The sequence below is a fragment of the Paramisgurnus dabryanus genome, chromosome 3 (genome assembly GCF_030506205.2).
Source record: "Paramisgurnus dabryanus chromosome 3, PD_genome_1.1, whole genome shotgun sequence".
Classification (NCBI taxonomy): Eukaryota; Metazoa; Chordata; class Actinopteri; order Cypriniformes; family Cobitidae; genus Paramisgurnus; species Paramisgurnus dabryanus.
This window is the reverse complement of record NC_133339.1, coordinates 47,497,101-47,523,397: the sequence shown is the minus strand read 5'-3', so window position 1 is coordinate 47,523,397 and position 26,297 is coordinate 47,497,101. Positions and strand designations below refer to the sequence as shown.

The 26,297-nt window shown below is 36.2% G+C and overlaps 2 long non-coding RNA genes across 3 annotated transcripts; one reads left to right on the top strand and one right to left on the bottom strand.

The window, feature by feature from the left end:
- The first annotated feature begins 10,551 nt into the window (after positions 1-10,551).
- LOC135750405 (uncharacterized) lies at positions 10,552-21,472 on the top strand. Of its 2 annotated transcripts, none has more exons than XR_012336477.1 (5): positions 10,552-10,968; positions 19,738-19,822; positions 20,224-20,499; positions 20,927-20,984; positions 21,106-21,472. It is a non-coding gene; the product is annotated as an uncharacterized lncRNA (long non-coding RNA). The 2 variants fall into 2 exon arrangements; XR_010532726.2 differs by having other exon boundaries at positions 10,562-10,968; positions 20,224-20,304; positions 21,106-21,465.
- LOC135750400 (uncharacterized) lies at positions 11,520-18,783 on the bottom strand. The gene is made up of 5 exons (XR_010532725.1): positions 18,734-18,783; positions 17,897-17,943; positions 16,376-16,422; positions 14,077-14,208; positions 11,520-11,603 (listed from the first exon to the last, which is right to left on the bottom strand). It is a non-coding gene; the product is annotated as an uncharacterized lncRNA (long non-coding RNA).
- Positions 21,473-26,297: the final 4,825 nt, after the last annotated feature.

Sequence of the window (26,297 nt, the reverse complement as noted above, 5' to 3'; positions counted from 1 at the left end):
TTTAAGATGTCATTAATTTAAAACAAACTCAGAAAATGATATGAAAGTGTTTTTAATCGTTTAAAAGTTTCTTAACGGTGGATATGAACACTCATCCGCGTATGTTCTCTATTGTAAACGCCGGAGCGCGATCTAATGGTGTGATCAGAATACTATGTCTGAAAAGATTAAACTTTTATTTAGTTTAAAATAAATAGCCTTTAGTCTAAAGAATGTGTTATTGGTGTCCCCGGTGGTTTTGGCCCTGTTCATAGCTATACCACTGCTGAATATTTCATTAAATAATTTGTTACAAACAAATGCTTTATTTTTGACAGAGTGACCATATTACATTTTACCATTACAGTTTTAAAAGACTCTACCTAGATTACAAACTGACCCTGCTGTGAAATATCTATCACATACGATCTTTAATCGCTTTACAACAGGCACCCCTGTGAAAGAATGCAGATCTTGTGAGAAAGGAGGGAGGAATCAGAAACTTTGAGGCTGTTCAGTAAAATATAGCTTATAGTTAAATAGATAATAGTACATTTAAGGTTAACCAGTTACAACTAAAATATTTATTCTTGCGTGACTTTAAAGAAGTCTCTTGCCAATACAAACGTATATATCAAACTATATTTGTCATACACGCAGTCAATTGACATAAAATCTAAAATAATATTTTATTTTTGTCAGAGCAGACAATGTAAGACTCTTTGTATAATATACACATTTTCACACATGGTTTTAAGAATCATTTAATTAAAAATAAAAACCTCCTAAGATGGATGAACACGTCTTTAATCTTTTAAAAGTTTCTTAACGTCAGATATAAGGTCTCTGTCACCATCGGTGCACGTATACACATGTCTTAATCATAGACATGATTAAAGAATCCTCTAAATCTAAAATAAACTCCTATTTTGCCATAGTGGACAGAATTACATTTATTAACTTTAATTTAAAACGGCATATATGAACACTCACCCCGGCGCTTTGTCAGGCACCGCCGGATCTTTAATACGCGTGAAACTATAGAGCAGGTCATGAAAAGATTCACGGAACTCATGAATCGTTTAAATTGTATTTAGTTTAGACTTTCGTCTAAAGATTATAGTATTGCCGGCTCCGAAGGTTATGGCTCAGATCATTGCTTAAACTATACACGTATACGGAATATTTCATTAAATAACTTGTGATGTTACAAACCAATGTTTTAATCGTAGCCTTGTTCATGATTTGTCTAAATCTAAAATAAACATTTACTTTTTTTTTTGACACCGTAATGGGGGATTGTTTTACCAACATTGAGTTTTAGAAATCTTTAATCGCTTTACAACAGGCACCCCTGTGAAAGAATGCAGATCTTGTGAGAAAGGAGGGAGGAAGGGTGAGAGCTGACAGCAAATGTCGAAACACGAGCCGTCATTAAACATAACAGCATACGCGTGACATAAAACACACTCAGGAAAAACAATCACTCTAAATGACCGGCAATAAAACCATTAAATACTTTCTGTCTAAAGTTGACAACTTGTACAGCTTTTGATTGATGGTCCCGCCCCCCTGTCAAAGGGTCATAAAAACGACCTGTCAGACAGCAACTGTCACCGGGTGGGGGAGGGGGTCATAAAAGTTTGACGAATGGTGCCCCCATATAACTACTAATGGTATAATACAAAACCAATGTAGTGGAAGATTTTTTATTTTTATTTTTATTTTAATTATAGTCTATGAACTTATAATTGTTAAATGGAGAATCCTGTTCTTCTGTTCTAGTGAAAGATTTCTGTTCTTTCCATCTGTTCAGTAGTAAAATGTCCAAAGACTAGAACATTATGCAAAGTCCTACCAGATAAGATAAAGGGGGGCTAGTGAATGACATAGGTAACAAATGATGAACAAGTGGAAAAACTCAGTAAACGGTAGAGTTTCACTGAGAACAAAATAATTTCTTCTATTTGACCAGATGTGCTTCAACTGATATGTTTCTTAGTCATTGATAAATTGAAGGTTTATTTTCTAAGTGACGCTGGAACTATGATGAAATCTTTGGATCATGGGCGGAGATGGGATGACTGTGTTTTTCAGTATCTTACTATAAATATGTGCTCAACCTTGTAAACGGGGCTCTTAGGTTTTTAAACTTCTAGCACCACGGGGGTGAGAGCCTATTCTGCAGAATATATTAAATTCAGACAAAGAAAATTCTGTCGACAGTGTGTCTGTGTGATCCTTGACTTTCACTCTTAGTGAGTATTATTTGATGCGGCTAAAATTCCACGACAATAATGGCGACGAGGATGCGGATTCCACAGCTGAAGACTCCAGAAGGTTTGGGAGAGACTGACTGATCACCCCTGAGACGAGAGGTATCGGGCTCCGTACCCCAGGCCTAAAGGAAGGGAGAGTCTCAACCATTTCTGAAGTCAAAGCTGACGGAATCTGGAAAAGAACCGTTGTGGTGGCATCTGAATAGATAATACGGTAAGCGTTATTTCGTTCGTGACCATGGGTCAGGGTAATTCGAAAGGGAGTACAAAGTCAATGGATCTGGAAAATGGCGTGTATGCTCGAGTGATCAAACTTAAAGGGCACGGGGGCGTTGGAAAGCGTAAAATCTGGGAGAAAAGGTATGATTTTCCTCCTAAAGGAACACTGAGTGTAAAAGCACTCACTTTATTAAGGGAAAAAAATCATTGCGGATGGCAGAGAAATGAGAGCACAGAGTAAGATAAAGACCAAGGACGAACTGACTCAGACTAAGTCAGAGCTAAACATTAAGCATAATGTTTTCCTACATCAGATTCATTACATGATGAACCTAACTTTCTGTTTTTTTTCCTCCTCCATATGCACCTGCACGTACCCCACCTGGGGTACATTTCTCTTATACAAAGGTACCTCTTCTAGACGGTGATCTCCAACCCCCTCCAAGAAGACTCCCACAACCACCCGCACAAGAAGCATTACCAAAAATACCAACTGCACCCCCGCCACCGCCAGCACAAGAACTATCACCTGGGCTAAACCCACCAATCCTCCTCGACAGCATCTTGGAAGAGGAAGAGGAGGAAGTCCAGATAAAAACATCAACACAGGAGAGGTAACATCCTGGGAATCCTACCTAAAGCAAATGTTCCTCGGGGGACTTCAACCTGAAATTCCAACGAAGGTGAAGCAAACCTGCATCGAATGGGAATCAGGAAAGCTGAGTGAGGTCATTACACATTCTCTACATGCTGAATGCCCGCATGACGAAGAAAAACGAAAGAAGCAGAGAAAGGCCGATCAACAACTATCTTCAGCTTTTGTCAAGATAGACAAATGGGGCCAGCAACGGCGTTATCAGCACAGTTTCCTTTCACAAGGACAACGTTTTCCAGGAGAACTGGCAGCAGAAAGAACAAGAGAAGAGGATTACAAAGCAGTGGCCGGAAAATCCAAAAGAAAAAGTTTGCTGGTATTGCAGACAGAAAGGACACTTGAAAAACCAATGTTTTCATTTCCTAAATTCTCAAGAGCAACCAGAATCCCAGGCGGACGCGGGAAACTTTGCGGGGTGTAAAGAAAAAGGGGACTGAAGCCAGGAGGGGGAAAGAGAGAATCGGACGGAAGGGGGTAAGTCCAATCTTGTTTTTTCTGCGGTTCAAATGCCATATTATCTGCTTGCTAATTCTGTTTTTTCTGATGTGTGTGAAAGGGAAAGAAACGCTCTATGCAATGAAGAACTTGCTTTGCTTGATGTTGAACGAGAGGCAACATCTCTAAACTGCCTCTCGAAGAAATAATGGTTGAGGGCCAGGCATTGTTGTTTATGGTAGACTCTGGTGCAACCAACTCTGTCATACGCAAAGATGAACTCCCATTTGTCACCTTGAGTGGGCAGTTTAACTCATCTATGAGTGCTTCGGGGCATATAGTGAGGGAAGAATTTACTGCTACACTCTGTTGTATGCATGACGGTAATGAGTTTATGCATATGTTCCTTGTATCTGACGCGTGTCCGGTAAACCTCATGGGGAGGGATTTGATGTGTAAAATGATTGCTAGCATCTTATGTAACAACCAAGGCCTGAATATTTCTTGTTGGGATCCCAGAATGTTGTCTATGTGTGTGTCTCTGTTATATGTGTATGAATGGGCCTTTCTGAATGAAGAGTTGCATGCTGAAGGGAAGATAAGATTGCCACAAGCCAGCGAGGTCATTCCAGCTGAAAACATGGATTGCACGCTCATGTTGTTGAAATAACAGAGAGAGAGTGGCAAGAGAGATGGTTTTCTGTAAAGACAGAGGGTTTTGACTTTAACCCATATATGCTGGAATGACTCATGGTGTGTGGCACTCGTTCAGTTGACAGGAAAGCAGGAACAAATTTTTGATTTTGACAATTCAGTACCCCACATCTCCATTGCAAAAAATAATAGTCAGCCGTTAGAAAAAGCAGGTGAATTTGCAAAGGCCTGCAGCGAGGCTGTTGATTGGGAACCATTGGCAGATAGCATACAGTTCTCAGAGCAGTTATCAGCACACAGAAGAGATTATGCTGCTTTTTCATGGCTGAGAGAGAGAGAGTTGTAATACAGAAAGCTGTTTCTGCAGATTTCAACTCACAAAACAGTTTGTCAGTACACATGACGTGTGCTAGTATTGATTTACCGCAAAAAGTTCTTGACAATGTACCTGATTACCTGTGGGCTAAAGACAAGTATGATGTGGGTTTGATTAAAGGGTGTGAACCAGTAACTATCACCCCAAAGAGTGATTATAGACCATGTAAACCCCAATATCCTCTGAAAAGGGAGGCGCTTGAGGGAATAAGGCCAGTATTTCAGGCCTTATTGGAAAAAGGGATAATTATTCCCTGCCCACCCTCACCTGCGAGAACACCCATTTTTCCTGTACAAAAGGTCAGGGATGCAGGTCAGCCCACAGAGTGGAAGTTTGTTCAAGATCTCCAAGCAGGAAATGCTGCAGTACAAGCAAGGGCACCTCACGTGCCAAACCCTTACACAATTCTCTCACAGATACCAGCTGACGGCCAGTGGTTTTCTGTAGTGGATATTTCAAGTGCATTCTTCGGAGTTCCTGTCCATTCTAATAGCCAGTTTTGGTTTGATTTTACATTTAAGGGGTACAGCGAGAGCCGCACTATTTACAAACTCTGCATTGCATTGTTCATTACAGAAACTTGTGTTGGATGATGATGTTGCTTTATTGCAGTACGTGGATGACCTCTTGGTGCCAGCACCGACTCAGCAATCATGCACAGACAACACCATACGGCTGCTTACTCATCTAGCTAAGGAAGGTCATAAGGTAAACCCTAATAAAGTCCAGTGCTCAGTCCAGAAAGTAACCTTTCTAGGATATGAAATTACACCAATGGGTAAGCCTCTCTCTCCAAAGAGAATAGAGGCAATAGCTAATATACCAAGGCCCATTACAAAGAAACAAGTCATTTTTGGATATGACATCATATTGCAGGACTTTTAATGCTAACTATATTGAAATGCAACAACCATTGCATGACATGATTTATGAGAAACCTTTGGCACCATCAGAGAAGGTAGAATGGACAGAGAAGGCTGAAAGGGCATTTGTGGAACTAAAACAGACATTACAGCAGGCACCCACTTTAGGGTTGCCAGACCCAAAAAAGCCTTTTATTCAAACTGTGGATGAAAGAAATGGCTGTATGACATCTGTTTTGTTACAAGAACATGGTGACAAGTTGAGACCAGTTGCATATTTTTCAGGACGCCTTGATGTGGGGGCCAGGGGCCTACCAGGATGTCTCAGGGCAGTGGCAGCTGCAGAGAAAGCTGTGCAAGCGAGCAGTGAGTTTGTGGGGTACGCACAGCTGCGTCTGTTGGTCCCTCACTCTGTGTCTCACATACTGCTAGAGATGGCTGCGTTATTCCTGTGCATTGTTACAGATGTCTAATGTCACAGTTGAAAGATGTACAGTGCTAAACCCGGCGACATTGTTTCCTACACCTGATGAAGGTACACCACATTGTTGTTTGTCTGCCCTACGGGAAGTATGTACACCAAGGCCTGACATTGCTGACACACCCATACCTAAATGCACCCTCACATATTATGTGGATGGTTCCTCTTCCAGAGATGACAGAGGCATAAATAGGATGGGGTGGGCAGTTGTGTCTGACTTTGAAGTAGTGAAATCCGGATGCTTACCACCTAACAAATCTGCAAAAGGTGGCTGAATTGCATGCACTAACACAAGCTTGTCAACTTTCTACTAATCAATCTATAACCATTTACATTGACTGATAATTTTACTGACAGTTTCTCTCCTATAACAAATTTTACTCCTTTCTCAAATAGCTGTGTGTAAATGCAAAGCACACACCAACGGACAGGACCTGATCTCCAGAGGAAACGCACACCCGGATGTGCAAAACCAGCATCGCTCATGACTACTAACACAAACTTTTCTCTTACACAGATCTCCCAAGAAAATGAAGCTGAAACAGCACAGGAGTCATTAATAAGCATGCAAACATTTTCTCTTCCAACAGAAACAGCTCTATGGAAATCGTGTGGAGCAACCAAAACTCCTGAAGGGATTTGGATGGGTCCAAATCAAAAACCTTGCTTAACTAAACATTTTTATTCCCATTTTGCTAGGTTGACAAATGGGGACCACGGTGACAGGCGATACTCTTCAAAATGAAAATGACATGTTGCAGTATTGTATTTCTATGTCCTCTGTATTTCAAAAAATCTCCAAAGCAGGTTAAAGCAGCCCTACCCCGTCCAGTAGAAAACCGTTACACAACATCAAACCAGGGGATTACGTGGTGGTAAAGAACCTCAGGAGGAAATCCTGGAAAGCCAGATGGTGGGATGGGCCCTATCAGGTTCTGCTGACAACTCATACTGCCGTAAAGATCGCAGAGCTTTTGAACCTTATGATCGCTGATTACAGTCGTGGCCAAAAATATTAGCACCCTTGGTAAATATGATCAAATAAGGCTGTGAAAATTCATCTGCATTGTTAATCCTTTTGATTTTTCATAAAAAAAATTCACAAAAATGTATTCTTTTATTGAATAATAAGAATTTAAAATGGGGGGAAATATGATTATGAAATAAATGTTTTTCTCTAATACACATTGTCCAAAATTATTAGCACCCTTTTATTCAATACTTTTTAAAACCTCCATTTGCCAGTTTAACAGGTCTAAATTTTCTCCTATAATGCCTGATGAGGTAAGAAATCACCTAACAAGAGATCAGAGACCATTCCTACATCCAGAATCACTCCAGACCTTTTAGATTCCCAGCTACATGTTGGTGCTTCTCCTCTTCAGTTCACTCCTCTCATTTTCTGTGGGGTTCAGGTCAGAAGAGTGGAATGGCTTTAGCAGAAGCTTGGTTTTGAGCTCAGTGACCCATTTTTGTGTTGTTTTTGAGGTTTGTGTTTTGGTTATTGTACAGTTAGAGGATCCAAACATGGCCCATTATAAGAATTCTAACAGAGTCAGTCACTTACGGATTTTTTATCTGTTGGTATTTGATAGAATCCATGATGCCATGTATTTTACCAAGATGTCCAGAACCTCCAGCAGAAATATAGGCCCACAACATCAAAAACACAGCAGTATATTTCATTGTACACATGGGGTACTTTTTTTCTCTGTGTTTACCAAACCCATCTTGAGTGTTTGCTGCTAAAAGCTCATTTTTTACTTTCATCTGACCATAGAAGCCATTCCCATTTAAAGTTCCAGTCATGACTAATAACTGAATATGCTTTAGTTTGTTTTTGAATGAGCTAGGAGAATTTTTCTTGTAACCCTCCCAAACAACATGTGTTGATGTAGGTTCTGTTTGACAATTTTTTAAAAGGTTTTCTGAACCAGAGGCTCAACAATTTTCTGCAATTCTTCAGCTGTGACCCTAGGAGAGTCTTTAGCTACTCAAACTCTCCTTCTCACCGCACATTAGGACGATATAGGCATAGGTCCTCTTTCAGGCAGTTTTGTAACATTTTGTGATGGTTGGAAATTCTTAACCCTTGTGTGGTGTTCGGGTCTGTGGGACCCGTTTTGAATGTTTACTGAAAGAAAAATTATGCAATTAATTGTTGTTTCAACCTCAGATTCATTGGCCTTGGCTCATTTTCTATGAAGAACATAAAAATAAACAACTTTATAATTAATGTACACTGTACACCCCCCCTACATATTTATATTACATATGTGGTGTTCGGGTCCACTGGACCCGGGGTTAATAAAAGTGTAAAAATTGAATGTGCTATGTAACGTTACTCTGTTTTTCTCCTACCTGGGACTCCTGTGAGTGCATGAGTGTGTTTGTATACATGTCTGTACATATGTGATGGATGCATGTCAGAGTTTTCTCCTTCTGCTTTTGCTGTAATGCCGCAAGGATACAACATGTTATATGCCGTGCATGAACATTTGTCTGTACCTACTGTCCCAAACACTTTACCTTCTGTCTAACAGGAACCATTCTACATTTTACCATTATAAAAAATCCATAGTTTTATTGTAGTAAAAGAGTAGTAATCATGGTTATTTGGTATATTGATTACCATTTGTAAAACCATGGGTTTACCACAAAACCTAGGGTGTGTGTACCTGCTATTTATCACGTTGTGGGGACCAAATGTCCCACAAAGATGTGTGTGTGAGAGAGAGAGTGAATAATAGAAAAAGTAAAATATTATCCATGTATTTTCATCATTCTAAGTTGTGGCCAATAGCAACACATTGTACTTCAATGTGTGTGGACTAGATGGACACAGTATATGTGTATAAAATGCAAGAAATGCATACACAACACAGCTACACATAAAAATTTGCTTCTTATGTGTTGTGTTGGCTGTCATGAACAGGTTATGTGTTTAGTGTGGATGATGTCTTATGATACGGCATCTGTTCAGTTTGGGGCCTGTGCTGTGTAGACTGACACGAATGTGTACAATTTCAAAAAGTTCAAATAATTAAACATCAACAGTGATGAAAAACTTTGTTTCATTTATACTTATTTAAGATAAATATGATTTTTCCCCCAATATCTGGATCAGAATAGAATTTTCTTCTTTTATTTCATATTACCACAAAAACTAATGGCACTTTAGTTTATAAATAGTCCTCTACCAGTGGTAAATGAACAATATTAACCATAAATTCGGTCTATATTACTTGCAATAAGGCTAAAGTTAACATCTGTAAACAATATTACATAAATTTGTATGAATGCATTGGTTTAAGATACTAATAATGCTCTGGGTCCACCAGACCCACAAACATCGTCTAAGTAACAAAAATACGAACACCACACAAGGGTTAATTATTGCCCTGATGATGGAAATGGTCATTTTCACTGCTCTAGCTCTTTTCTTAAAGCCACTTCACCAATTTGTGAAGATCAATTATCTTTTGCTGCACATCAGAAATATATTCTTTGGTTTTTCTCATTGTGATGGATGATTAAGGGAATTTAGGCTTTGTTTCCCCTCCTTTTTATATTTTTGTGCAACCCAGTATCGTGAAACAGAAGCCAGAGCTGAATGATTTTGTGTTTACAATCATGCTGGAGTTCTGAAAATTGTGAAAATGAATGTGAATATACTTCAGAGATATTTTACCAATAATAATTTCTAGGGGTGCTAATAATTGTGTCCAACGAGTATTTGAGAAAAACATTAATTTCATAATGATATTTCCCCTCCATTTTAAATTCCTATTATACAATGAAAGGATACATTTTTGTGAATTTTTTAAATAAAAAATCAAAAGGATTAACAATGCAGATGAATTTTTTACAGCCTTATTTGATCATATTTACCAGGGTGCTAATATTTTTGGCCACGACTGTAGGTCTACTTCCCAGTTCCCCACATTAGATAAATATTCCTAACTGCATACTAGATGTAAACATAATGTAAGAGTGAATTTTAAACCTGCTTATTTCTTACACATGATTTACTCTCTGTTATTGAAGCAAAATATCTAATGTTAACTGCAGTACCTTTCGTAAAAGTTACTCCACGATGAACCTTAAACTTTCTTCGGATCCCAGGTCAAAAAGACGTAGTATTTAATGTATTAAAAATATACTTAAAATACAAATAGTATGTTTATAATACATTTGTATTTACAACATACTTATTTGAAGTGTATTAAAAATACGTTAAATTGCATTTAAACATATTTTTTTAAAGTATACTAGAAGTACACTGGTAATAAATATATACTTAATTACATTTTAAAGAAATATGCTAAACTTAAGAATATTTTTAATGTATTTGTATTAAGTGTACTAGAAGTACATTGGTAATAAATATATGCTTTATTACATTTTTAAGAAATATGCTAAACTTAAGAATATTTTTAATGTATTTATATTAAGTGTACTAAAAGTATGCTGGTAATAAATATATGCATAATTACATTTTTAAGAAATATGCTTAACATAAATGTACTTCTAGTGAAGTTTTAGTATATTTGGATAAAACATACTTTTTTCAAAAAATGATTCATTAATTGTAATAAGCTAACATTGAACTTTCCTCAAACATTTCAACATTATATCATTCCGATTGCATAATAAACTATTTTTTCAAAGATTTGCTTAAAATCTTACGTTTGCTAGTGTTTATGTTCAAACAACACACGTGACACACGTGACTAAACCTGATTGGTTGTTGTCATAGTAACACGTCACGGTGCTATTTGAAAGCTGTAGTTGTTCAGTGAGTTCAGTTCACGAGGTGCATGTGGTTGCTTGCGTTAAACGTATAAACTGTTAAATTAGATGGCGACTCTGCATTAAACGTATTTATTTAATTAATCGGCGATCGTATTTCACCAGAGGACTAAGATAAAACAACTCGATTTAAAATGTGAGCAGTTTTAGTGGATCTGACGTCGAGGGAAAAAGTATTTCGCTTTTTGTTTGGAGATGAACGAGACAACACGAGGGTAAGTGATGACAGATTTTCGCATTTCTTCCCAGGTAGCCAAAACAGTTTGGCCCAATAATGGCCCAAATCCGGCAGGCCAGAAAAAAAACCACGGCCCAGTTCCGGCTGCCAGAAAAGGGCCAACTCTGGGATGAATGACGCCCCAGAATCGGCCCAAGTACACTGGCCCATTTCCGGGTGCCTTAAGTGAGCCGGCACTGCCAGCACAGTGCCAGAATCACGCCAGCTAAAACATTACACTCAGCCGAAACTGGCCCATGTCCGGGTGCTTAAAGTCAGCCGACACTGCCAGCACAGTGCCAGAATCATGCCAGCTTAAAATGTACACTCAGCCGAAACTAGCCCGAATTATTTTTTAAAGTGTTTTTTATTTTATAACCTTAGCCCTTAAGATGTCATGTACTTATCCCTTCTTAAAAAAAAAACTTTTATTATATTTAGTTAAAAAAAGTTAAACTGCACATTAGAAGTTCTATCCTCAATGTTTGTGATGCTTTTAATGTGTTAAGTGTCACACTTTACTGTAGGTGTTTAAAAAAAAAGAAAATATACAGTATGTTTACATGTTTATTTGAAACATAACATTACATTAATAAAACATTAATAAACATCTGGACACTCCTCAAGTGTACCCTAAAAGAAGGAAAGATTGAGAGAAAAGAGATAAGAGGGGGAACAGAAAATGACTCATGGTTACTTCATCAGATAGACTGAATGCATTAATGTTAACTTGGGTAAATGTTAAAGGAATAGTTCACCCTAAAATAAAAATTCTGTCATCATTTACTCATCCTCGTGTTGTTTTAAAGGTAGGGTAACAGATTTGATCCTGAAAGATTTTTAGTTATGCTGGTTAAAAGTCTCCTTACATCCTGATAGCAATCACTGTGTTAAGTTGTTTAAATGTATTTGTAGAATTTGTGTCATCTGTGAAAGGCGTAGGACCAAAAAATGTTCAACCAATCATAAATTTCGGTCCGAATGGACGTTTCCTTTTCTTGTCCCTCATACGTAAGCATAATTTGAATGCCCACCGCGCAGCGAGTCCATGCAGACTAGGGCTGGGTATCGATTCAGATGTTCCAGATCGATTCGATTTCGCTTCACAAGCTATCAAATCGATTCGATTCACGATTCAATTTTCGATTCTGGTTCTCGGGTAGGTTTTTATACTTGATTCTCGATTCAACTCAATGAATATAGATTTAATACAAATACTATATTAATAAAAAAGAACAGTGAACAGCAGTTTACAAGTGTGTAATTAATAAAAAAAATTAAAAGCCACAACACTAACGTTGAAGAAGACTAGTAATTAGATTAAAGTTAATCTTACGTTCAATGTTTGTGGAAATAAATATGAAAGAAAAAAATCTATTCTGCTCTTTGAGAATCGATTTTTATTAGACCACGTTTTAAAAAACGATTAATCGGAAAATCGATTTTTTTGCCCAGCCCTTACGCAGACACCATAGGTCATCTGCGTGTTCACATGCGCTTACCTCCTGTCTGTAAACAGCGAGAACAACAAACTTTTCTGCTACCTTTTCCCTACCTTTAAACCTGTATGAATTTTTTCTGATGAACACAAAAGAAGATATTTTGAGGAATGATGGTAAACACACAGCAGATTGTAACCATTGACTTCCATAGAAGGAATAAAAAAATATGATGGAATTTAATGGGTACCGTCAACTGTGTGCTAACCATCATTTATCAAAATATTTTCTTCATCATTTATCACAATACTTCCAAAATACTTTTTCCTACTATGGAAGTCAATGGTTACAACGTGCTGTGTTTTTACAATCATTACGCAAAACATCTTAATTTGTGTTCATCAGAAAAAAATCATGCAGATTTAGAACAACATGAGGATGAGTAAATGATGAAAGAATATCTATAGACCTTTTGCGTGTTTGCAAACAGAGATGACGTTTTTTTGTGGGCGGAGCCCAACTGGTGGCAGAAAGTGAATGCTTCTCAATAGCTGTGTGAAGTGTTTAAGCATTAAACTGTGATTTTTAAGGATCCGGTGTTCTGTAGAAGTCTGTTTCCCCTATATTTCTCTTAAGTGTAATGTTTCTTATGACGTTTTCACCAAGTTACGTTTACTTTTTAAATAAATTAAAAGTTTTAATGGCTTGGCTACTGATATGCTTGCATGTATGTAATGTATATGTATTGTTCTTTATTGGTAAATCAATTATTTTTACAGTATGAATCGCTGAAGTACTTATAAGAGCAATACTATCATGTATTCTGTATAATATTATTTATTAAACATTTAATCATTTCCTGTTTTCAATTTCTTCCTTATATTTTTATCCTACGTGTGTGATCTAAAACTATTATGTTTACATACAAATTAATTTGTATAGGCCTGTTTATATATTATTAACACTTTACATCGTGTGTGTGTGTGTGTGTGTGTGTGTGTGTGTGTGTGTGTGTGTGTGTGTGTGTGTGTGTGTGTGTGTGCGTGTGTGTGTGTGCGTGTGTGTGTGTGTGCTATGTTTATATATTTATTAGTAAACATCATAATTTAGAACAAACAGTAAGAAGACATAGGCTAAGATATAAGGTAAAAAGAAGTAATAGAAAACGAAAAAAATACGAAAACTTTAATAAATGGTAATATTATTGATATTATGAACTAATTCAAATCTTTAATCTTTCTAAATAAATTATAAACGTAACGTGATGAAAACGCTATAAGAAACACATAGAGGGAACAGACTTCGACAGAACACCGGATATCTTCTCTAATTATTTTCTATTCAAATAATTAAAAGATTTTCAGATGATTTCATCACTCCAGCCTGTCCGGTTCAGGGCTTTTATTGCAACCATAAACTCCTACGTTTATCTTCAAATGGTGTCTTCGACGACGGTATACTATAAAAATGAAGGTCATCTATTTTGGCATTCCTATTCTGACACTCAACAGCACAACAAAACATTTTCTAGTGAGTTATATTGTTCGTTTCACTCGTGTCTCATTCATTTCCACTGTTTTTCTGCCACCACATGCGCGCGTGACGTAACTGTGACGTCGACTCGCAAAAGGTCTATTGAACTATCCCTTTAACAACAAGTGAAATACCTTGAATTTGCTTGTTTTCAGGCCCGCTCTCTTCTTCTTTTTGCATCTCTGTCAGATGCAAGCTGCAGAAGTTTTTATGAACTTTTCTACTTCACCATCTGGTGCACGAACAGTACTTTTTCTGAACAGATTCTTGAAAAGAAACAAAATTATTTAATTAGGTAAATGCAAGCATGTTAGTTTAACCCTGGAGAACCCAAGAACCCTTCTCTTAGAATCAATTAACATTGGCCACATTTGACCCGTGGGTTCTCCAGGGTTAAATGTTACCTACAAGCTATTCTGCTTCAAAAACAGTGACAGGTACTTTAGGGTGGAAGACTTATAGCTTCATAGATTAACATTGTAATGGCTTTATATACAGTGGCAAGAAAAAGTATGTGAATTTCACAGTTTTCTGAACAAATTTGTCATAAAATGCGATCTAAACTTTATCTAAGTCAAGGGCATTGATAAACATAATGTGTCTAAAATTACACATAATTACACAAAAAAATTCTGATCTTTCATGTCTTTATTGAGAACTACCAAAAAACATCTTAGTGCTTGTGAAAAAAATGTGAACCCTTGATTGAATGACCTCAAAAAAGCCAATTGGAGTCACGACTTAGCACAGCTATTGGCCTATTGTTTTTTCCCCAGATTCAGTTAAATTTTTTCTCAAATTCCGTGTTTTTCGTTTTATTCTGGATTCTGGTTAAATTAAATTTCAGTAATCAAAAAGCACATCTTAACAACTGAAAACATAACAGAAAATTAGCAGATCCACCACTGCAGTGAATATACTGTACTGTATGAGTGTGCGACTGTGCGTTTCCACAAGGTGACGTGCCCATTTACCAGCATGTATAGCTCGTATATGGTTCCCAGACACGAGGGCTCACTAAGTTTTCTTTCTTGTTTAAGTGAACATAAACAGCTGTATGTTTATCAGTATATTGAAGCAGTGCCGTCTTAAAGCTGTCTTGGGTGTTCAAAGCTGTCTTAGGTGTTCAATGTTCATTACACAAAAAATGAAAACCCCTCACTACTATTAACTGAATAAATTTCGCAGCTGCACATTTAATCCATACAGTGAGGACTGTGCAGTGTTTTATTTGTATTTATTGCTAATTCATGTTAAAATCATGTTGACAGACAATTTCATAACTAATATATTTACATTTAATACAGATGCCTGAAAAGTAAAACAAGATGAGTATAGTATTATGATTAAGAGGAAATATTAAAAATTTGGTTGCTTTTCAGTAGCATTGTTGTAGTGACAGCCAAAATACATTGGCCTATATGTAATACACATGAGTAGTACAAAGTCCATTTCCTACTTTGCAAACTCGACACAACAAAAAAAAAACTAAACAAAAATGAGTGGAAGTGGCAACGAATATCCAAAGATGATAAATTGTGGACAAAAAGGTAGCACGAATTCCTTTATATGGAAGTGGTTTGGCTAGCTAAAAAACTGACGAGGCGCAGATTAAAATATAAATGAACCCTCTTGTTTTTGTGGCTTCAGTCATTGTTGGCATACTGTTTTAAAGCTGGAAGCATTAACAACTTGCATCGAAATATATATCATTATCGTTCAATATGGATATTTTTCTGAGATCACATTTTTGCCATATTGCCCAGCCCTAGGCCGATGTATTTTGGCTGTCACTACAACAATGCTACTGACAAGCAACCAAATCTTTTGTTTTTTTATCATAACACTATACTCATCTTGTTTTACTTTTCAGGCATCTGTATTAAATGTAAAAATATGAGTTATTAGAATCTATGATTTAACATTAGCAATAAATACACACAAAACACACAGTCCTCACTGTATGAATTAAATGTGCAGCTGCAAAAGTTGTTCAGTTAAGAATAGTGAGTGATTTTCATTTTTGGGTGGAAAGAACATTTCTGACACAGAAAGCAGTAGGCTACTGTCACTTTAAGACCCAAAACAGCTTTAAGACTGCACTGCTTTAATATACTGATACTGACACATCTAGCTGTTTATGTTCACTTAAACAAGAAAGAAAACTTAGTTTAGTGATCACGCATGTGTTGACTGCGCATTGTGTGCGTGCTTCGCGAGCCCTCATGTCTGAGGAACAGATGTCAAGCGTGCGCGTTGTGGGAACGCTGAGTTGCACACTCATACAGAACAGTATATTCAATGCAGTGGAGGAGCTGCTACTTTTCTTCATTTTTTCTAAATTTGTGAATGTCCTGTAAATAATATATACTTTTTAAAGCGGTACGGATGTGTGCGTGGGCAAGGCGGAGATGGAAAGAAAGTATACTGTACCTTTTCTGTCTGTTCTGTTCCAGCCTTTATTGGAACCTGCTAGTGCTCTGAAAAACACATGAAAGATCTGAATTTCTTGTTTTATAATTTTTAGACACATTATGTTATTTATGTATATTTATTCAGAAAACCATTACATTTTCTTGCTAATGTATATATACATAAACATACAATACATATATAATATTGATGGCTCTTGCTTCGTTCTGAAACCCTAGATGGCAGTTTTCTTATCCTCGAACAAACTGTCATCACAAGGGCCATGTTTACATGCACAAAATTTTGTCAATCCGACTGAATTTAATCCGATGAAAGGTTACAACAATACAGTTTACATGCACCCTAAACATGTTTAAATGTTTGCACCTCAAAATGTTTGTTTTCATGTACAATTTATATAAACCGAACATCTGTGCAAGCGCACAGCCAGGGTTGGCAGCTTCACATATCAAAACCATCCCCATGGACATTAAAAATTAGCCCAAAAGCATCCCAATGACTTATCACAGCCCAAATACCAATAACTAATGAACAAAATCCTTTCATATCTGACCAGCAGAAAAAACAACTCGCAAAGACAGTTTAAACAGTAGCCCAAATCTGAACGAAAAAAAGAGAGGACTTGGCAATGCCACCCCAAAGCCAAACCAAAGCAAATAAGAGGTAAATATACGACGTGAACTTGAGCACAAATTTTCTGTGCACATGCACAATGTATTTTTGCATCCGACAAAATACTTTGATTCACGCATTTACATGCATACTTTTCTCCTGCTGATCGGATCACAGATTGGACTACACCACCCCTTTCAATACGATTCAAATTTGCATCCAATCTACCTCAATCATATTGATTAAGGTTTTTACATGACGACTTTTTAATACGATTGAGCCATCAATACGATTACAAACTGATTAATTGGTTGCATGTAAACATAGCTACTAGAAACATAAGTACTAGAATAAGGGCACACCACTAAGGTAAAAAAAACGGTTACATGCCCAATTGTGCCAGTGTTGTATTATCGAGAAAGTTCATTATTATTTTTTATACCTTTTTAAGCCTTGCCTATTTAAAATTGTAATATTTGCAAGATGCAGCAAAAGAGAACTCAATTTGTTTTTTAAGGGTTGTTTTGAGATTTTCAATTATATAAAAAAGTAAGTTTTCCTTACTCTTAATCACACACATCCAGAGATAATTGTGTTTTCTCTACCATTATATTTATATTTCAAAATGACTGCAAATGCCAAATCCATAAACTGGAATTGTGATCTAATAAAATATCTTGTTATTATAGTGTACATAACAACGTTTACATATCAAAGTTTAGTTTAGACTACTTAATGTAAAGACTTTTTAAAGACTTGTTATTTGTAATATATATTTGTAGCCCTAAACAAATCCCTATCATACTTCAGGCCCCAATTGACCCCTCAGACAGTCCTGACATTAACAATGCAACAAAACTGATTCCCAAGAAATATCCATGCCCCATCCAATATTGTACTTTTACTTACATTAATTCTTCAAATGAATTCTGTCCAAACTGATGATCTTGAGAAATCTAAATGTGACAAAAACAATCACAATAAGTTGTTAAGTTGTATAACACACAGACAGATCATAGATACAAAATGTTGAGTAATAATTACATAATTAAGGTTCACTCATTTTCTACAAAGTATCTTTCAATAGATGAAATCGGTTATAATGTTGTGCAACAGTGAGGTGGAAATATTTTTACTGCAGGTGCACTTTAAGTAAAGAACTTTAACTACCAGCTGTGTCCTGTAGCTGCAATGCTCTCTATTCTGTGAAATTTAAACATTTTCTGTACCAGACAAAGTTATACCTTGGTAAAAAAAATTACCTCAGTCAGCTGTATAATAGCGGAACTGGCTGAGGTGGCTACGAGTGTTTAGCAGAATAGCTTCACGATCCCTCAGTTACTCCCGCCTGCTGCATAGACTGCTGAGGCAAATCCTCAGACCAGTTTTATGAGTTGCGAAATATTATTTGTTTGTTTTGCTAAACGAAATATTACTGTTTAAGTAAGTTCATTAAACTGAGCAGAGTTCATTTCTTATGTCCGAATTCTCCTTGTCAGATAAATTATAAAAATCGATTTTCTACTCAAATTTATCTAGAAAGACTTCAGTATTTTAATAATAAATTCAAATGCTAATTTACATATTTGTTGAAGCGGGATTGTGGTCATTTAAAAAATTACGTATACTATATCAGTCACACCAGTTTGTCCTTCTTTTAAATGAAGTTTACATATATCTAATATGTGCAGAGTATAAATATTTTATGCATTAAAATTATGTTAAATAACTTCCAAAAAGTCTTACCTCAGAGAAATTGCAGCAGACTTCATGCAGCAACAACCGTTAAAGCCCGCTAAATGTCGTCACTAGATGTCGCAGCTAGTGCGCATGTCTTGAAACAGCAGCAGTTCTTTTTCCAAAATAAAAGTTCCTTTAACCAGCTTTAATTGTCTAAAAATTGTAATCGATAAATTATAAATAGATCAATCTTTATGATCAAATTAGTTCAAATTCTGGAAAAGGGCTGAAAAATTGTAGTTGTAGTAAACAAATTGACAAGCTTTACAGCTTATTAAATTTTTTTATAAAATCTCAATTTAGTATTTGACCATTAATTAATAAAATATGTGTTTGTTGACATATTACATACATAGAAAATATTTCAGTATAAACTTAATAGCCCAGATACTTACATTCAATAGGCTAATGGCACTTTATGCCTCTACAAACCTATTCTTAACATTAAAATATGCTTCTCCCCTTCCCTTATTTTATTAGGGAAAAAATTCTAAGCTTAACTTTTCCTCACACTACTTTTCACTTATTGACATAGGCTACCATTAATCAGGAAAACTAAAAACAATTATCAAAACATTAAATAGAAACAATTATATGCACATCAATTGTTAAATTAATATATTTTTATTAAAACAAACGTGAAATGTGAAAGCCAATATGTGGAAAATATGCCATTTGTCAGCCAAAATCGGACCAAATCCGCATATCCACAGCCTAGCCGAATCTGGCAACTTTTGCTGGGCCAGTGCTGGCTTAATGCTGGTAAGCCGCAGCCAGAACACAGCCGTGTGCGCCGACACTCAGCCGGATCTGGCCCGAATGCACTGGCTACCTGGGTTTATTAAGTTAACTATTAAATAAGTAAACATTAAATTACATTTAACCCAGCTTCTTTATGTAACGTTATGTCTGTGTTGCGTGTGGTAATTTGAACATCTTTATTTTCTGACTAACGTTAGGCATTTCTCTTAAGCATTTCAGAAATCATTAAAACCTTTCTTTTTTTTTAGCACAGCGACATAAATATGACCAACCAGATCCCAAGTAGACAGGAACAAATGAAGATACAGCGCATAGAAAGACTTATTCTTGGTGGTAAGTTTGTTGTTGCTATTTGTTTTCACGTTTAAGTTTTTCTAATGTTTCTATTGCAACGCTAACGTTAGTTTAAAATAAGTGTTTGAGCTGTCTTACCTGAAAATACCATGATATGACCATATGGTTATTATAACTCTAGTATTGTTCAATGACTAATGATTATATCAGTTCAATCTTGACAACCTTATTGTCTTTTTGTTTATTTTTAAATGTATTTCTAATTACATATGGACACAAAAATGACATTGTGAGAAGGGATACTTTTATTAGAGATTGTAAAACTGCCGAGGCTGGGTTTGATTATATTATATTGTCTTAAATATATTGTACTCGGGGTAAATAATTCTTAAAACGAAAACAAATCATTAATCATCATTTACCTGCCTGTTGTTTTTCAGATCAACTGCTATTGACATTTTTGAATTGGGACAATTGTGGAGTGATTCGGAAGAAAAACGTTTGCAACACATCCATTCCAGGTGGCTAATTTCTGTCCTTTTGAATTATTCTTGTAAAAACCGTTTGTTTTTATTGTAAAGCTGTAAGGGACTTGGCCTAGTCATCCTTGCATATACCATTTGGCAGGGCACCAGACTACCTTTTTTTACTAGGAGCACAGTGGCCCCCAACTGAAAATTTTAGGGGCGCAACCATAAAATTAAGGGGCACACACGGTAAAACAACATGCTAACCAAATATTCACATGTCTACTAATTTATACTGTATTACTAAGAAATACTTTAATTATAGATTCAGAAAGTACAATGTACTTTTTCAAATTCAGTGTCATATTACAAAATAAAGGTCAAATTTGCTGGTCGCACATGTGCGACCGGATGTAAAATTCAGTGGCACACTCTCAAATTTTGGTGGCCACCATTTGATAGCAGTCTGGAGCCCTGTTTGGCATCATTTCTGATTTCCTTAAATCTCCTTAAACAGAGGTGAACCTTAAGTTTGCAAGACCACAATAGACAAACAATGGAAAATTATCTAGGTTCAAATAAAACACAATTATCAATGTAAAACATATCCTGTAATACACACAGGTTGCTTTATTTCATGAGCGTGTTCTAATCCTGTCTTCATTCCCACTTGTAGAGTGCTCTGACAGATACAACTGACACGCTTGATGAGGACACAGTCAAAGCTTTAAAAGGTAAACTGAGAAGTTAACAAAACTTCCATACATGCATATCTATGCCAATTTATTTTAAACATGGATAGCCAAATGTTCATTCATTATTGGTTAATTGGTATATTCTGTTTCCTTTTCACAGACCGTGTGATAAAGCAGTCTTCAATTACTACGGTGTCTGAATTGCAAGAAGTGACCCTCCACTTAAACATGTGACATCTAAACTGTTTTGTGTTTTAGTTCAGCTTTTTATAGGTTTATCTTAAGTTGGTTAAAGGCAGAGTGCACTATTTTTGAAAGCCAATGTTAACATTTGAAATTACCTAAACAAACATGCCTCTACCCCAATAGAATCGGGACCTTCTTTTGATAGAGCCACCACACACATACGCATCCCCGGCAAGGATGTCGGTTAGTAGACACACCCCTTACTGCTGGTTGGCTACAAGTGTGTTTTGGTAGTCGGCCCAATTTCCTTTTCCAAAGCGTTTTTCAAACATTGTGCACTCAGTCTTTAAATTGCACTTAAAACATTTTTTTTTCAGTAACTTTATATGCAGAGAATTACATTATGATTATTATATAATCATTGCTTATGAATATTTAGTGATTGCATATTCATAGTGTACTTTTCATTAATACATTTAATGTTAATGTTGTACAATTTGATAGAAGTAGCTCTGTAATTGCATTTCTCTGATATTTGTTTTATATGTTTCTCTTTGGTCAAGAGATTATTTATGTCTCTGTGCTTGATTAATTTACTTTAGATATTTTTGTAATGTACACAACACAATATGAAGTATATTAAATTGTTCTGTATTCAAAATATGTGTATGTGTCTTAATATTTAATGATTTTAATATAACATTTTAAATATTAAAAACAGCTTTATAATAAAATAGTAGTGTAATGCTAATACATTTCTATTAATGTAATGCTAGTATATTTCTAATATGCTGAAGTACTATTAAAGTGTTCTTAAAGCACAGTTAAATTAAGCTTTAAATGTATTCTAACTGTATTTTTAAGTGTATGAGAAGTGCATTTCAAATGAATTTTAAAGAAGTACACTTAAATTGCACTAAATATATTTGAAGTTGTTCCAATTTAACACAATTTCAATATATTAAATATAATGCAAATAGATTAAAATTGACTTTAAATATATCTTGAAATGCATTTAATATATTTGAAGTGGGTTCAATATAATACATTTAATATGCATTTAGTATAGTAGCTTTTAAATATATTAAGTATGTCCCAAAAAATACTATTTAAATATATTTCTTTTTCACCTGGGATAGCAGTGCCCGGCACGGGATCTTTGGCAAAAAAATGGATTTGATTTAAAAGTAAATATGGATTAATCATTTTTTTTATGAAGTTACAGAACTGACCCAGTCATGAAGCAGTGAGTGATTTTCTATTCTTTTAATTGCATTAACTTAAACGACAGAGACTTCGTCGGGTTTGGCTTATTATGAGACCGAATGCAAATAAATGTTTATTCGTTTAAGACATACAGTAACCACTCGTTTACTATGATACTCACCAAGACATTTATTTTGACATGTGAGCATCTGTCCGTTTAAGCCAAAAGACGCGAACTCGCATAAAGCCTAGCCGTGCACACGGGCTATCGGGGGTATACGATCCTAGTCGAGTTTTCAAGTTCAAGGCGGCAGTCCAGTCCAACTAATAATCATACAGTCGCATATGAAGATGAATTAAAGTTTAAAAACACTGCGTTGGGTATTGCTGTGAAAACTGTGCAAACAGAAACCTAAAGGCCAATCTTAGACTTTATTCAGTCCTCAGAAAGACAATTACAATGCACATTTCCAGCCCGTCATGTAGTATTAGCAATGCACGTTAATGTTCTTTTAATTTTTGTTTCTAACAATGTGAAAATGAGAACGAGAAAACTTTATATAAATAAATAGAACCAAATCAGTATTAATTGTAAATAATATTAAATTATTTATGTATTTATTTATATGAATAATTTATTTATATACATTTAGTTGAACCCGCTTGCAACTGATCGTCGTCTTATAGGCTATTACCACTGATCTATAAGGAGAGGGAGATTTTAATAAGGCCTTACAAAGCGAATTGGCGCATATAATTTTCACATCATATTTGTTGTTTTCAAAGAAATACAAAACGTCAACACGATAGATGAATAAATGCAGCACCTTTATTACTTTTTTACTCAACAAGGGCTTTAGCAAATGCTACTTTAAACTAGCCGTAACCAGCGATTCAGGAAAAAATGATCTTGGCTTTTAAACATCTGGAGGGTTTCGCCACCAGTGCTTGGCTTTTGATTTTTCTCCATTCCTCCGTTATTACGTTCGGAGACTTTGCAGGATTTTGTCAGTAGGTTTCAGTAAATTGCTGTCGTTGAACAGCGCTTGCCCTGCAGTTTATTCGTCTACATGCAGCGCAACGCAGACAGATCGACCCGAGGCACCACGTGAGGGCAGCTTTCGAATTGTCCCCGCAATGAGCTGACGTCACACGTCCAGTCTGCGCATGTGTCTAACGGACCTTCGGTTTGTAATAACTTGATTCTGATTGGCCAGTGCGATACGCACACGTCATGCAATCAACACGCTTGTTTACCTGTCAGTCTGGCAGCTTTCCTTAGCTTTTGTTTTGCCCTGTGAGAGGCAAAGGCATGACGTTTGACTGATACAGGAATATAATTACATTTAATAAATTTAACATTCCCACGGCCTGAAGCCCGCGGCGCACCGATGGCCTTTACGTGGATGGTCTCGGCTCACGGGCATTCAACAAAGGGCAGCCCGTTCGCCAACGAATTCGCTCGCGGCCGTACGGCATGAGCTCGGCCGGTGTCGTCCGAACTCGCAAGCTAAGCAGGGTCTGGCCAGGTTAGTTGCTGAATGGGAGATCGCCCCGGTATGCCAGGTGCAATGGTGGTGCACGTTTTTTTCATCGGGCGGTGAAGGCTACTTTAGCGGGTCCATATCCCATTATAGAAAATGACGTGTAACCATTATAAAAGCACGAATGAACCTTATGATCGCTGATTAGGTCTACTTCCCAGTTCCCCACATTAGATAAATATTCCTAACTGCATACTAGATGTAAACATAATGTAAGAGTGAATTTTAAACCTGCTTATTTCTTACACATGATTTACTCTCTGTTATTGAAGCAAAATATCTAATGTTAACTGCAGTACCTTTCGTAAAAGTTACTCCACGATGAACCTTAAACTTTCTTCGGATAGCAGTGCCCGGCACGGGATCTTTGGCAAAAAAATGGATTTGATTTAAAAGTAAATATGGATTAATCATTTTTTTTATGAAGTTACAGAACTGACCCAGTCATGAAGCAGTGAGTGATTTTCTATTCTTTTAATTGCATTAACTTAAACGACAGAGACTTCGTCGGGTTTGGCTTATTATGAGACCGAATGCAAATAAATGTTTATTCGTTTAAGACATACAGTAACCACTCGTTTACTATGATACTCACCAAGACATTTATTTTGACATGTGAGCATCTGTCCGTTTAAGCCAAAAGACGCGAACTCGCATAAAGCCTAGCCGTGCACACGGGCTATCGGGGGTATACGATCCTAGTCGAGTTTTCAAGTTCAAGGCGGCAGTCCAGTCCAACTAATAATCATACAGTCGCATATGAAGATGAATTAAAGTTTAAAAACACTGCGTTGGGTATTGCTGTGAAAACTGTGCAAACAGAAACCTAAAGGCCAATCTTAGACTTTATTCAGTCCTCAGAAAGACAATTACAATGCACATTTCCAGCCCGTCATGTAGTATTAGCAATGCACGTTAATGTTCTTTTAATTTTTGTTTCTAACAATGTGAAAATGAGAACGAGAAAACTTTATATAAATAAATAGAACCAAATCAGTATTAATTGTAAATAATATTAAATTATTTATGTATTTATTTATATGAATAATTTATTTATATACATTTAGTTGAACCCGCTTGCAACTGATCGTCGTCTTATAGGCTATTACCACTGATCTATAAGGAGAGGGAGATTTTAATAAGGCCTTACAAAGCGAATTGGCGCATATAATTTTCACATCATATTTGTTGTTTTCAAAGAAATACAAAACGTCAACACGATAGATGAATAAATGCAGCACCTTTATTACTTTTTTACTCAACAAGGGCTTTAGCAAATGCTACTTTAAACTAGCCGTAACCAGCGATTCAGGAAAAAATGATCTTGGCTTTTAAACATCTGGAGGGTTTCGCCACCAGTGCTTGGCTTTTGATTTTTCTCCATTCCTCCGTTATTACGTTCGGAGACTTTGCAGGATTTTGTCAGTAGGTTTCAGTAAATTGCTGTCGTTGAACAGCGCTTGCCCTGCAGTTTATTCGTCTACATGCAGCGCAACGCTATGGAAGGCCAACAGGGCAAAAACGTGTTAAAAATACGTGTTAACACGCACTACGTGTTAACGCGTAAATCACGTGTTAACACGCACTACGTGTTAACGCGTAAGTGCGTGTTAACACGTAAATCACGTGTTAACGCGTACCTACACTGTTTTCTTTACCACCACCTACTGGTGTGGAGCTTTGAAAACACAGAAACAAAGAAGGCTTGGATATCACAGGATGTAATCTAAAATATATTTTGAGCATTTTATAAAAGCATTAGTAGGCTACAACTACATATTTTTAAACAGTTAACTATTATCATTCAACCCTTGAAATTCATGACCACTTTCACAAATTTCTTCAAACTATATTTTTAAATACACTTTAACTTTATCATGTTTCTAAAGCCTAACTGGTAACTGACAAATGAAAACAGGACATTATGTTTTCACAGGTCAACCCATATGCATTATATTTGTTTGTTAGTCCCTTTGATAACCACCTTAAGTCTTATGAAGCTGCTATTGGTTTAGATAGCTTTATAGTAAATATAGTAGTTTTGCTTTATCCTTCAAAGTATAATTGATCAATTATAATTTTTTTATTATCATTAGACACACACAGGAAAAAACAATAAATAACACTGGTGAGGATCATATACGTCCTCCAGATGCTGTGTTGTCTGTGTAAAATGTGTCGCGGTTGTAAAAAGAGGAATACTATGTGAATGAGTCCTTTTTCTTAGGATGTTTTTATCTTTGCTGGAGATTGAGCAAGCAGTACTGTAGACTCTAAATACTCATCCTTTTCAGTATTGTTAGGAAAACAGAGATGTATACCATAGTTTAATGTTGCATGTGCAAATAAACAGTTGTTTTGATATGATGCTCTCTATTTTCCTTGGCTTTTTTCATAAGGGTTAAAGTGCCTGACA